Source organism: Mustela erminea, chromosome 9 (assembly GCF_009829155.1).
Source record: "Mustela erminea isolate mMusErm1 chromosome 9, mMusErm1.Pri, whole genome shotgun sequence".
Taxonomy (NCBI): domain Eukaryota; kingdom Metazoa; phylum Chordata; class Mammalia; order Carnivora; family Mustelidae; genus Mustela; species Mustela erminea.
This window is the reverse complement of record NC_045622.1, coordinates 11,026,585-11,041,870: the sequence shown is the minus strand read 5'-3', so window position 1 is coordinate 11,041,870 and position 15,286 is coordinate 11,026,585. Positions and strand designations below refer to the sequence as shown.

Below are 15,286 nucleotides of genomic sequence, written 5' to 3'. Positions count from 1 at the left end.
CCTCAAAATGTTGAAAATAGAACTGCCCTATGACCCAGCAATTGCACTATTGGGTATTTACCCTAAAGATACAAACGTAGTGATCTAAAGGGGCACGTGCACCCGAATGTTTATAGCAGCAATGTCCACAATAGCCAAACTATGGAAAGAACCTAGATGTCCATCAACAGATGAATGGATCAAGAAGATGTGGTATATATACACAATGGAATACTATGAAGCCATCAAAAGAAATGAAATCTTGCTATTTGCGACAACATGGATGGAACTAGAGCGTATCATGCTTAGCGAAATAAGTCAAGCAGAGAAAGACAACTATCATATGATTTCCCTGATATGAGGAAGTGGTGATGCAACATGGGGGCTTAAGTGGGTAGGAGAAGAATAAATGAAACAAGATGGGATTGGGAGGGAGACAAACCATAAGTGACTCTTAATCTCACAAAACAAACTGAGGGTTGCTGGGGGGAGGGGGTTTGGGAGAAGGGGGTGGGATTATGGACATTGGAGAGGGTATGTGCTTTGGTGAGTGCTGTGAAGTGTGTAAACCTGGTGATTCACAGACCTGTACCCCTGGGGATAAAAACATATGTTTATAAAAAATAAAAAATTAAAAAAAAAAAAAGAGCCCACGTGCAATATTACTCTGAGACCACAGAGGCGGCAGTTTGAAAAGTGCCTGTGCTACCTGTAGGATGTTTATAAACTAATTGTAAGACCTGTGCTAGAGGGACAGGGATCTGTAGGAACTTTCTCCAGGAGCAGAAATGCCGGCAGCTACCACTTTTCCTGAAACAGGTGGGTGCCATTCTGCATCTGCCTTGCTAGCACCATTCACCCTGCTCAAGTCTGCCCTGTGGACTTACCGTGGTCGGTGCTCCTGCAAATTGCCACACGTGATGGTCAACCCGGTCCAGACCCAGCACCCCTCCAACACAAGTCTTGCCCCAGTGAGGGAAGGAGATGGGCCTGCAAGTTGTAGCCAACCTAAGACATAGAAACAAGCAGAGAGTCAGACAAAAATAGAGTAGAAGGAATCAACAGTAGCTTAGAAAATATAGAACAGGTCTGGAAGAAACCTCGAGGATAACATAATTCACAATATAGGAGTTTCAGAAACAGAAACCTTAACAAAGAAATAATCAGTGAAAACTTCCCTATGTTGGGGAATGAAACAAATACCGAGTTCCAGGATCCACAGAGAGCCCTCAAAGTGAACCCAAAAAAGGTCCACAGCAGGACACATACTAATGACGATGAAAATTAAATAGAACAAAAATTACTTACCTACAAGGAAATCCACATAAGGCTATAAGCTGATTCTTGAGCTGAAACTTTGGTAGACACAAAGTTTTGTAGGAAAAAAGCCTGCAACCAAGTACACTCTAAACCAGCAAGGTTATCATTCCAAATTGAAGGAGAGATAAAGAGGTTCCCAGGGGAACAAAAGGTAAGAGTCTAAAACCACTTAAACAACCTTCTAAGAAACTTCTTTGAAGGGAAGAGAAAAAGCTATAGGAAGGGAAAAATTACAAGGCTATAAGCAAACATATAGGAAAGGCAGATCAAAAATGTACAAAGCTAGTAAAATATTAAAGTACTAATATCAATTTTATATATAATTAGTTGTCCTATACATGGAAGAGGGATTAAAAATGTAGTTCTTTTGGAATGTGTTTAAACGTAAACAATAGTCACCTTTATATAGACTGCTATATATATATTATATAAACATAGTAACCACAAATCAAAAACCTATAAAAAAGGAATCCATGCATGACAAGAAAGGAAAAGAATGTAGAATAAAATTAACAGTATGGAGTGTTTATTACATTTAATTATTAATAAGTATGTGCTTTTTGCCAATCAGAAGACCTAGGGAGACTGAATTAAAAAGAAAAAAGACCCACCTATATGCAGTCTGTAAGAGATCCACTTCAGACCTCAAGACACTGAAATAAATATAACTGAAAATAACTGAAAATAAAGGAAGCGATGGAAAAAAGAGCCAGCATCGCTATACTTGTATCAGATGTAACAGACTTTAAAAGAAAGACAATAGCATTATACAATAATAAAGGGATGGCTCAAACAAGAGGATATATAACAATTATAAATACCTATGCACTTAACAGACATAAAGGGAGAAGCTCTCATACACTACTAGTAGGGAACTTCAACAGCCCAGTCCCATCAAGTAGTGACTTTGAAAGACACATTAGACCAGATGAACTTAAGGTGATATACAAAGAACAGTCCATCCACAAAAGCAATGCACACATTCTTTTCAAGTGCACATAAAACACTCTCCAGGGTAGATCACACTTAGGAGCACAAGTAGATTGAAATTATACCAAACATTTTTTCCAAACACGACGGTATGAAACTAGAAAGCTCACCAACATGTGGAGGCTATACTACACAACCAGTGGGCTGATGGAGAAAACAAAAAGTAAATTAAAAAACACCAGGACACAAATAGAACTAGAAATACTATGGTCAGACATCTTTGGGACACAACAAAAGCAGTTCCTAGAGGGACGTTTATGGCAATAGAGGCCTACATCAAAAACAAGAAAAATATCTAACCTAACACTTAAAAACAAAACCCAAGATTAATAAAAGGAAATAATAAATATCAAAGTAGAAACAAATGAAAAACAGACTTAACCATAGAAAAGATAAATAGCTGGTTATTTGAAAAACCTGATAAATCTAGTCAGACATATCACGAAAAAGCCTAAATGAAAGACAAAAAATAACAGCACAAAAATAAGGGACTACTATGAAAAAAATTATATGCCATAAATTGGGCAGCCTATAAGATTTCTCTCCAGAAATCCTGGAAATACAGTCTTCCAAAATGGAATACTGATTACTTGGGATGAAATTGAGCTGGTAATCAAAAATTCTCCCAACAAGCAAAAATCCGGAACCAGATGTATTCACAGAAGAATTCTACCAAACATTTAAAAAACAGTTAACCTAGTCTTCTCAAACTACTCCAAAAAAGTAGAAATGAAAGGAAAACTACCAAGTTCATTTTATGAAGCCAGCATTACCTTGATATCAAAATCAGACAAAGACACAACAAAAAATATAGGCTAATATCCCTGATGAACATAGCAGCAAAAATCCTCAACAAAATATTTGTAAACCATACTCACAAACATTAAGAGCTTCATTCACTGTATTTAAGTGAGATTTATTCCAAGAATTATTCAATACAGCAAATCATCAATGTGATATACCACATTAACAAAAATGAAAGATAAAAACCATATGATGGGGCACCTGGGTGGCTCAGTGGGTTAAAGCCTCTGCCTTCAGCTCAGGTCATGATCCCAGGGTCCTGGGATCGAGCCCCACATCAGGCTCTCTGCTCCATAGATAAGCCTGCTTCCTCCTCTCTCTCTCTGCCTGCCTCTCCGCCTACTTGTGATATCTCTCTGTGTCAAATAAATAAATAAAATCTTTAAAAAAAAAAAAAAAACCATATGATCACGGAGCCTAGGTGGCTCAGTCAGTTAAGTGTCTAACTCTTGACTTCAGCTCAGGTCCTGATCTCAGCAATGTGCGAGGAGCCTGCTTCAGATTCTGCCCCTCCCTCATCACTTGCACTCTTAAAAAAAATCCATATGATCATACAATAGATGCGATAAAGCACTTGGCAAAATTCAACATTCATTTGTGATTAAAAACTTAACTAAGTCGGTTAGAGGGTATATACTTCAACATAATAAAGAAAATACATGACAAATCTCCAGCTAATATCACACTCACTGTTGAAAAACTAAAGCCTTTCCTATAAAACCAGGAACATGACAAGGATGTCCAGTCTCATCTTTTATTTCAGCCTAATACTGGAAATAATAGCTGTAGCAATTAGAGAAGAACAAGAAATAACAGTTATCTAAATTGCTAAGGAAGAAGCAAAACTGCCACTATTTATAGAAACCCTAAAGATTTCAACAAGCTACTAAAACTAGTAAGTGAATTCATCAAAATTGAGGATACAAAATTAATATATAGAAATCTGTATATCTATTACACTAATAACAAACTAGCATAAAAATTAAGAATATACTCCCACTTATAATTTGCATTAAAAAGCATAAAATACTTAGGAATAATAACAATGAATACTTGGGAATTTAGCCAAGTGAAAAACCTGTACTTGAAAACTCTAAGAAAGACACTGAGGAAGTAATTAAAGTTGACATTGAAAGGATAAAACATGTTAATGGGTTGGAAGAATATTGTTATACAGTGCATTCCACTGAAAGCAGTCTACAGGTTCCATGCAATCCTGATCAAACTACCAATAGATTTTTCCACAGAACTAGAACATACAATTCTAAAATTTACATGGAACTACAAAAGTCCCCAAATTGCAAAAGCAATTTTGAGAAAGAACAAAGCTAGAGGTAGCAGAATTCCAGATTTCAAGATATACTACAAAGCTGCAGTCATCAAAACAGTATGGTATTGGAACAATATAAACACTTACATCAAGGGAACAGGATAGAGACCCCAGAAATGTCTATACTTTCATGGTACATCAATCTATGAGAAAAGAGGCAAGAGTATACAATGGGGAAAATAGAGTCTCTTCAAAAAATGGTGTTGGGAAAACTGGACCACTTTCTTAACACCATATACAAAAATAAACCCAAAAAAGATTAAAGACCTAACTCTAAGATCTAAAGCCATAGAACACCTAAAACAAAATAGGCAAAAACATCTAACAAAACAAGCAACATTTTATGGCTATGTCTCCTCAGGTAAGGGAAATGCAGGAAAAATAAACTATTGGGATTATGTCAAGCTCGAAGGTTTTGCCCAGTAATGGAAACTAGCAACAAAATGAAAAGCAACCAATTAAATGGGATAAGGTATTAGCAAATGATATATCCTGCAAAGTGCAAATATTCAAAAATATAGTAAGAACTCACACAATACCAAACATGATAATCTAACTAGAAATGGGCAGAGAGGGACACCCAGGTGGCTCAGTCCGTTAAGTGTCTGCCTTCAGCTCAGGTCATGACCCTGGAGTCCTGGGCATCAGGCTCCCTACTCGGTGGGGAGTCTCCTTCTCTCTCTGCCCCTCTCCCTGCTCAAGCACATGCACACATGTACTCTCTAATAAATCTACTAAAAAATTTTAATTTTAATTTTAAAAAATGGGCAAAGAACCTAAATAGACATTTTTCAAAGAAGACATATGGATGGCCAATGGCCACAGGAAAAGATGCTCAACATCACTCATCATCAGGGAAATGCAAACTGAAACCACAGCGAGCTATCACCTCACACCTATAAGAATGGCTAGTGTCAAAAAGACAAGAAGTAACAGTGCTGACAAAGGTGTGGAGAAAAAGATACTCTAGGGCACTATTGGTGGGAATGTAAATGGGGTGCATCCAGTATGCAAAACCAGTAGGGAGATTCCTTAAAAGTTAAAAATAGAAATAACACCCCGGGGGGGCCTGGGTGGCTCAGTGGGGTAAAGCCTCTGCCTTTGGCTCAGGTCATGATCCCAGGATCCTGGGATGGAGCCCAGCATCAGGCTCTCTGCTCAGCGGGGAGCCTGCTTCCTCCTCTCTCTCTGCCTGCCTCCCTGCCTACTTGTGATCTCTCTCTTTCAAATAAATAAAATCTTAAAAAAAAAAAAAAAGAAAGAACTATCACACAGTAATTCCACTTCTGGGTTTCTACCTGTAGAAAATGAAAACCCTAATTCAGAAACATATATGCACCCTTGTGTTTACTGCAGCATTATTTACATGCAGCCTAAGGGTCCACTGATTGATAAACGGATAAAGAACACATGATGCACATACAAAAGAGTCAGGAAAAAGAAAGCTTGCCATTTGCCTCAGCATGCATGGAACTAGATGGTATTATGTATGCTAAATGAAATAAGCCAAACAGAGAAAAATACCATATAATTTCACTGACATGTTGAATCCAAGAAATAAGCAAATGAGCCAACTCTTTGTTGCCTTGAGGAGAGGACAAAGTAGGGATAAATGAACCTGATAAATGGGATTAAGAAGTACAATCTTCCAATTATAAATAAGTCATGGGGATGAAAAGTACCACATAGGGAAGATGGTCAATAATACTGTAATAACTTCATATGTTGATACATGACTACACTGATAGTGGTGAACATTTTATAATGTAAAGAATGGGCAAATCGCTATGTTCTATACCTGACAGTAATATAATATTGTATATCAACTATAATTAAAAATAATTTTTAATTAAAAAAATGTTTACATGTCACTCAAAATTGTCAGAGTTTAAATAATATGATGATAGGTAAATAAACATTCAAATTCATAATAGGTAAAATGACGTGGTTCGTTTCATTATGTCACATACCTTGCATTTTCAGTTTTGTTCTGGTCTAAACTTACCTATCTCCTTCCGTCACTGGAATACCTCCATGAAGTCCTCACACCCTAAAATATCACTGAGCCCATGAAAGCCACCAATGGAGACTGAGCAAAGAATAAAGAGAATCCTGGAGAAACTAAACCAGCTGATCCCACCCAGACTTTTCACCCACATGAGTATCACCACCAGAGCCGCACACAGCACAGCCACCATCCTCCAGCCTTGAGACTCCTACTGGAGGAGAGAGCAGCTAGACATCCTGCTGGGGGGTGCAGGGGGGAAGTAGGTGGTATTTCCCGAAGGCCAGGATGTCATCCCCCTCTCTAAAAGCAGCACTGTAGGAAGGTGACACCCTTTCACAATGGCACCCACCTTGTCAGTGTCACTCTCTTCTGGGAAGGCCAGGTCTCTGTCCTCGCGATGGGGGTGGATACCCCCATGAAGACGTATCTGCTCTCTGGAGGCAAGGAACCAAGGCCACGACAGGGTTATTTTCAAAGATAAATTTGTTAATGGCACCACTCATGCCTTCGCTGAACATGGCCTAACCCTAAACTCAAGAGTGTGAGACCTCAGTACACACCTTGTAAGTCCCTGCCTCACGTGACCACTCACAACTGAGAAATTCTTACCTTCCTGTCAAGGAATAAAGCCTTTTTCACACATAAAATACAGTTTTAAGCACCCTCTGAAGTTCCCATAGGCAGTGTTACATTGCCCATCTCAATTAATATTGAACATGACATTTTCTGATGCCTCTTCTACTCAAGGTCTGGTCAGACATGTGGTGTTTGTGAGACCCCTTTTCATGACTCCCCCTACCAAGTTTGGCATTCTCCCCAAAAATTTCACTAACAGAGGGCTGCCCAAAGTGGAACTCTGTATTATATGTACCTTTACTTTCCCATGAGGACCAGTATTCTCAGAGTCAATCATGTCTTTCACTGTAGACCTAGGTTTACAAAATATGGTCCATGTAAAAGTATTCTGATACATGTTTAAAATGTTACTCCAAAAAAGGACTCTTTGATAAAATTTTAAAAAACCATTTGCCTTCATCTCATATATCCAATATGCAGAATCCCCCTCTTAAATATCTTTTGCTTTCACCCATTTCTCTCCCTGCCTAGTGCTGCTGGGTTCAGATCATCACCATCTCATCTAGATCACTTGTCCTAGCCTCCCTCCCAACAACCCTGCCCTCTCCACTGTCCACACTGCATCCTGAGTAATCTTTCCCCAAAGTCGACTTCTACTGTTCCTCTCCAGTTGATCTCAAGATCAGACACTCAGCATGTGCTGCTCGGGTTGAAGGAGTCCATATTCACCGAGCTGCGACGTAGTGATGCTTAAAAGCCTCCAGGTTCTGTGTATCCAGAACCTGTGGGCCAAGTCTGAGATGACCTATTAGTTCCAGACTCTTTTGCTTCTTTGCTAACTTTCTCTAAGTTTCAGAAGCTCAGTCCATTTCTTCTTCCTTTCCATTCTGCTACTATCCATTTTGATCCCATTTTCCCTAAGCTTGATGACAGAAGGGAATGCTACCTTTCTTCGCTAGGAGAAAGTCAAGTATGGATAGCAAACACAGAAAAATAACACGCATTCCAGATTTCACGTAGTTATCCAAGTGTTGATCTGTAGTCCTTGACTCTTTTCTGAAGTAAGTAGAAGCTCAGTTGGCTTTCTATCCTTTCCCTTTGATCTCAAATGGGGCATCTCACCAAATCTTTTCTTACCCACTAACCATTCTTAGGCCTAAAGTCACCATAAGGATAAAAATGTGATCCCTTCCTTTCTCTGAATTGAACCTGAAGAGCCATCAACAGCAGAGAATGAGGTACCACTTCTGTTTGTTCCATCGAGCACCTGGCTCCCCATTCCTCCCCCTATTCCCTTTTACATATACACATACACAGGTTTGAAACAGAGTGAGTCAAGAGGAGGATAAGAGCTTTGAAGCAGGAAAGTCCAGTAGTCTTTCATCAGCTGGAGGAAAGAAATGCAATGTATATTTATTCATGCATCAGACTAAACATGACTTTGTGCCAGCTTCTCTGAAGATATTAGGGAGATAGCAATGGATCAGGCAAATGCACTACCTTCCTTGATATAGTTTACAATCACAAGAAGGCAAGTGTCTAGAAAAATGGGAGGTAAGCATAGCAAGAAACATAGATAAAGAAGCAAAAAAAGGTCTGCACACCATGCTAAGGAGGCTTGTGTCCTTACATAAGGGACTGGGATTTTAAATAGTAATGAACGCAGTTGCATGTGCAACTAGAAAGAGTGTTCTGGCAGTTGTATTGAAGAATACAGGTGGGATAAAACTGAGACAGTAGGTTTATTAGAGGCTCACAGTACTCCAAGAAAAATAGTACATGAACTTAAAAAGTGACACAGAAATGATGAAAGAAGAGAACGTGTATAGTAGATAAATATTTTGAATTGAAAACCCCAGGACACACTGATTGTCTGTGGGAGTTGAAATGGTGCAACTTCCTTAACTTATGGACATCTCCCAGCATGATAGTAAGTTTTCTCTTACTATTATGGTGGGTGGTACTTGGCTTGGGTGTTCCAAGAGATGTTCTTATGCAGGGGAAATTTATCAATATGAATTCTGGGAGTCATGGATTTCTTGGAGCACAATTCCTAGCCAGTATCTGTGATGTCAATCATCTTGGATCTTAAAGAGAGAAATCAGCTCAAGGAAATTATTTCAAACTCTTTTTATAAGAGGTTTTTATAGTTGTTTATCCAAAAGGGGAAAGTATTAGTATTCTACATTCATATTTAAACATGGTAGTGCGCCTCCTAGGGTCGGTGATCTGTCTGGGACACTGTGCAAATGTCTTTGATGGTTACCCTCAGCTTCAGAGTAGGAACATTTTGGTTTGGTTATCCTAATTCTCTGTTGGCATAACTTCCTAACCTTTAGTTTATGCACTTAGCAATTTGATATGGAGTTTCTATTTTATTAAAATGTGTTTTAGTGGCAAATGCAAAGCCACGTTACTTATAAAAGAATAATGCTTTTACTTGGTTTTAAAATAACTTTCTATAAAGCCTGAGTTTACCAATAAAATTCATTTTGAGATTTATTTCAACTGATGATCTATTGCCTAATATTTATTCATGTGTTCTGCAAATATTTATTAAGGTTCTAATAGATATGAGGAATTATGGGAAAATGGAGAAAAATAAATGTTCAGCAAGGCTGCAATCCGAAAAGACATTCAAACTACCAATTCTATGAAGAAAGTAAAAAGGCAAGGGCTTATGTTAAAGTTGATCTTTGACTTAGCCCTGAGGATATCTGTAGACAGAGAATGAGGTGAAAGAGAAAACTCATAAAGATCATGAATAGGGTTGCCAGGTTTAGCAAATAGTAATCTAGGGTCTAAGTTAAATTTGAGTAATTTCTAGTTGTTTATGCACATTACTTGAGATAAAGGGTAACTATTGCATGGAAAATACACTAAGTTATTCCTTTTTAGAAATAATTCAAATTTAATCTGGTATCCTCTATTAATTTTTTTTAATCTGATAACTCTATGCATAAGCAAAATCACCATGAAGTTTGTTCAATAGGCCAGTGGAGTGAGTATTCAGTGGACCATGGCAAAGGAAGAGGCTAGAAAGAAAGGAAGAAAACTAAATCACAGAAGTTCTCAAGTAGCATGCTGAGAATTTTAGGGTTCATTCTATAAGCTTTTGAAAGCTACAGAAATCAACTAAGGAAGGAGTGATACGATCCACTTTGTGCTCTGAAAAGCTATTTCACAAATTTAACAAAATATGCGTGATCTAGGGGCACCTGGGTGGCTCAGTCTTTTAAGCATCTGCCTTCAGCTCAGGTCATGACCTTGAGGTCCTGGGATCAAGCCCTGCACTGGGCTCCCTGCTCAGCGGAGAGCCTGCTTCTCCCTCTGCCCCTCTGCCCTCTTTGTGCCCTCTATCCCTCTCACTCTATCTCAAATAAATAAATAAAATATATATTTTTTAAATTTTAAAATGTGCATGATCTATAGAAAAATGTTTGATGTTACTAAGTGATATAAAGTAAGGGGCTTTTCTTCTTCTATTTATATAAATGTTAGATGGGATGACTTGATGTTGAAAAGGTGTCAAAGTGGTTTAAAACAATAAAAATATATCATCTTGCAGTTCTATAGTTCAGTAATCAAACGTATCTCATTGAGCTAAAAAAAAAAAAAAAAAAAAAGTTATAATAGGGCAGCATTCTTTTCTTGAGGCTCTAGGGCAGAATCTGCTTCCTTGCTTTTTCCAGCTTCTAGAGGCGCCTTTGTTTCTCACAGCCCTCTTCTCCATTTTACAAAGCTACAACAATAGGTCAGTTCCCCACCTCACGTTCTTCTGACGCACTCCTCTGCCTCCCTCTCCCACTTTTGAGCATAAGTAAGATTTAGATTGGTCCTACCTGGATCATTCAGGATAATCTCCCATCTCGAAATCCATACCCATAATCATACCTGGAAAGTCCCTTTTGCCAGAGAAGGTAAATATTCACAGGTCCCGGGGATCAGGATGCAGATATCTTTGAGGCGGGGGCGGGGGGGACATTAGTTCCTCTACCATAACCTTTAGTCTGTAAGTATAATGGAATCTTAATATTATTATCAACATACTATTATGTAAATGCTAACACTAATCATAAGAAGATTTGTTATATCTGATCTAGTCTTTCAGAGCACTTAGCCTGACACTTGGCAAAATGTATATCCTGACACGTAAATACTGTACAAGATATGCTTTACAATAATAAGCTTTAAGGCTGTCTTCTCACCAAGTGCGCCAGCACATTAGTAGGATAGGCAGATGGATCTTATGACCCCAGAGTAACGATATTCAGTCATCCAGGGTGCAATGCTACCAAACCTCACAGAAACCCAACCATGTCACACTGGAATTTTAATAAAATTATAGGATTACAGAATCTCTCTTTAGCAAACTGAATCATTAGGACTTACCTATTCCAGGATTATCTGAAAGAACTCTTATTTCAGAATTTTCCAATTCTTCCACCATCCCTATGTTCCCACTCTGTCCACAGGTCACAAACCCAGTACAGCCATGCTTATTTATGACTGTTCTGTGGATCTAGACAAACAGGGACTGCGAGGTCTACGGGGGGCTAAGCATGGACAGTAAAGCAGAGACTGGGTATGGTCTCCCAGTATCCATTTGGTAGGAAAACACCATTGGTAACAAAATACCATTATTTTAGTTCAGCCCACAGTCACCCAACTAAAGGATATATTCTTCCTTGCAGCTACTGGTGACCACAACAACATCTTGCCCACGATTATGAGTGGAAGTTCTATGGAAAACATTTGGGTCGTCTGTTAAGAGTAAAACAACTTGCCCTCCCTCTCCTACTGGTTAAACTCTAGATATAATGCTGAGAGATAAAAGAACCACGTCAGACCATGAGATTGATGACATATGTTAAGAATAGCACCAGGGTAGGGGTGCCTGGGTGGCTCAGTGGGTTAAGCCTCTGCCTTTGGCCCAGGTCATGATCTCAGGGTCCTGGGATCAAGCCCCGCATCAGGCTCTCTGCTTGGTGGGGAGCCTGCTTCCTCCTCTCTCTCTCTGCCTGCTTCTCTGCCTACTTGTGATCTCTCTCTCTCTCTGTGTCAAATAAATAAATAAATAAATAAATTTTAAAAAAAGGAAAAGAATAGCACCAGGGGGTGCCTGGGTGGCTCAGTCAGTTAGGCATCTGCCTTCAGATTGGGTCATGGTCCTGGGATCGAGCCCCGTGTCAGGCTCCCTGCTCAGTGGGCATCCTGCTTTTCCCTCTCCCTCTGCCTCTCCCCCGACCCCACCCCCCACTCGTGCATGCTCTCTATCTCAAATAAATAAATAAAATCTAAAAAAAAAAAAAAAGGGAATAGCACCTTCATTGTGATGATGATGTCGTGGGTATAAGCGTATGTTCAAATTCACCCAACTGTACACATTAAATACACGCAGTTATCTATATGTCAGTTACACCTCAATAAAGTTGCAAGAAACTAATAAAGTTAAGATTATCGTACCTTGGGTGGCTCAGTGGGTTAAAGCCTCTGCCTTCAGCTCAGGTCATGATCTCAGGGTCCTGGGATCAAGTCCCGCGTCGGGCTCTCTGCTCAGCAGGGAGCCTGCTTCCCCCACTCTCTCTGCCTGCCTCTCTGCCTACTTGTGATCTCTGTCAAAATAAATAAATAAAATCTTAAAAAAAAAAAAGAAAAGAAAAAGATTATCACCTTCTCCAAAAAAAAAGAGTGGCAGAAAAAGGCAGAAGGAACTGCAACCCTTGAAACTATGGAACATCATACTGGCCCTGGCCTGCTCACTTTAGGACTGTTAGGTGAGGGATAAATTTATATGTTTAAGTCATTATTGTTTGCTTCCTGTCCAATACAGAATATGATATCAGTACAGAAATGCTACGTAACAAACCTAAAATATAAGCATTAACTCAGTGGGCATGGGGTGGGGGGCATAGTGAGGGAAAAGGAAACATGACAGGTGAGAAATCTGATGATTTTCATCATGCCATAGCAAAACTCTTGGTGCACTGCTACTTGCAATGCATTGGAAGGCAGACATGTGCCAACAGAGCCTGTAATTCTAATAGAACTTGCTGGAAAATCTCTTATGTTCTCTGCTGCCTGTTACTTTTTGTGAAATCCTATTTTTAAAGTATCAATTCAAACTAGGTATTTTACTGTTTGGATTTTTCGAAACATGGATGTTTTATATTTTTAAGCTAGTTTTTAATTAAAAATTGTATTAAAAGTTCATAGAAAAAATAAGACTACTGCTTCATTAGTGGAACATTGGTAAGTAGTTTGGTGCAAGGACACCAACTTTTAGACCACTAATATTCAGGTTAGTGACAAAGGCCTAAGTATGAGAGAAAATGAACAAGAAGGAATCAAGATGACTCAAAAATCTCAAAGGAATGAGCAGAAGTGGCTAAAACAAAGCTGGTGATCAAAAAATAGTAAGAGGAAGGGAAGGAATTAGGAAATAGGAATTTGAGGAAGAGAGAAAGAAATCAACAAAGGGAAAGACAAAGAAGGAAGGTTACACATTTAATATACCAATAAGGTCACTTACCACAAGTGTTTCTGTTACTAGAGAGTGAAAAAATAAAAGACAAGCACCGAGTCAGAATGAAGATTCCTGTCCTTGGTAGTTCTACTTCAGAAGGAAGGTGGACTACAACATTTTGTAACCGGAGTCCGTCACATACAGTCGAGATAAATGACAGTTTGAAGGGAGAATTCATTTACCTCCTGGGAGACTTGACACTGTACCAGTGGATTGGACACTTACCCTAACTTGTAAAAAGTATCTAATTATTTTACATTCCTCAGAAATTCAGGCTGATATTAAAGTACTTTTAGTGAGATCTCTATTCTCTCATTTCAGTTATTTTATTTTCAACTTCATTTAGATTTCTAGATTTGAGCCTTTTAATGTAAAATGTGTTTTATTCCCTCTTTCACAAGAAATGTTGTTTTTCTTTATAAGTTTCAATGAAAACCTTACACTTTGATATTTCATACATATGAACAGAGAGCCTACCCTCGAGTACAGGATGTTCCAGTCAAACATAATCTAGATGGATAAGTATTGTAAGTGATAGAATATTCTAGTAATCATTGCCTTTGAGTTAAACATTTTTTTTATTAGCACTAAACTTTTTTGATCTTCATGGAACTGGAAGTTTTTTGAGATTTTATTTATTTACTTATTTGAGAGATGTAAGCAAAGGGAGAAGCAGACTCCCCACTGAGCACAGAGCCTGAACCCAGGACCCTGAGATCATAAACCTGAAACGAAGGCAGACACTTAACTGACTGAACCACCCAGGCACCCCGTGCAACTGAAATTTTGCTTTTGGATGCAGACGGACATACTTAGATTGGGTGGAAAAAACACAGCTACTCTTGTGTCACTCTTCCAGCTCTGCTCTGTGGTAAATAAGGGTTCTATGCCCCAGGAAGCTGACTGGATATCAGGTGACAAAAACTCAGCCGTTGTCATCATCATCACATGTGGCCAGCACTTCAGGCCCTTCCTCATTGATGTTTTCATTCACAAGGTCATCAGAGCCTAAAAAGCTTTTTAAGGGCTGTTCCCAAAAAGCCCAGTTTCTTACTAAAGTGATCTTTTTTTTTTTAAGATTTTTATTTACTTATTTGACAGACAGAGATCACAAGTAGGCAGAGAGGCAGGCAGAGAGAGAGGAGGAAGCAGGCTCCCTGCTGAGCAGAGAGCCCGATGTGGGGCTCAATCCCAGGATCCTGGGATCATGACCTGAGCCGAAGGCAGAGGCTTTAACCCACTGAGCCACCCAGGTGCCCCTAAAGTGATCCTTAAGACAGAAAACATCGGGACGACAGAAAGGTTTGGAAACTTCCATGGTTATATACAACACCTTACCATGAGCACATTGTCAAAGATCTCCATGTGTATCACTGATGCCGGTGACAAGACCATTGCATATGGCACGAACAGTGTCCACCTACATGATCATGGAATTGGAAATCAGATTAAAATGTTCTTAAATGACATGTGCTGAAGCATAAATACACGAAATCCCTAGAAACCAATCTCTGCAAATAATTCTACATGTATTGTTAGAGAAATTTCATTTTAGGGACAAAGACGGTCAAAAAGAATCCATCTAGGCAGGAAGGAACATATAAGAACAAAGACAAATGACACTGGATGCAAAGCCTGGAGAATCAGACATGAAGATTGACTACACCGTTCCTGGAGCCTGTCTACACATGATAATAAATGTTCATATTCCTTAAACAAGTTTGGGTCATAATTCCTGTTACTTGTGGCCGAA

The 15,286-nt window shown here is 39.0% G+C and overlaps 1 pseudogene; it reads left to right on the top strand.

The window, feature by feature from the left end:
- Positions 1-767: 767 nt before the first annotated feature.
- On the top strand, positions 768-7,089 carry LOC116598740 (annotated as a pseudogene).
- The last annotated feature ends 8,197 nt before the right edge of the window (positions 7,090-15,286 follow it).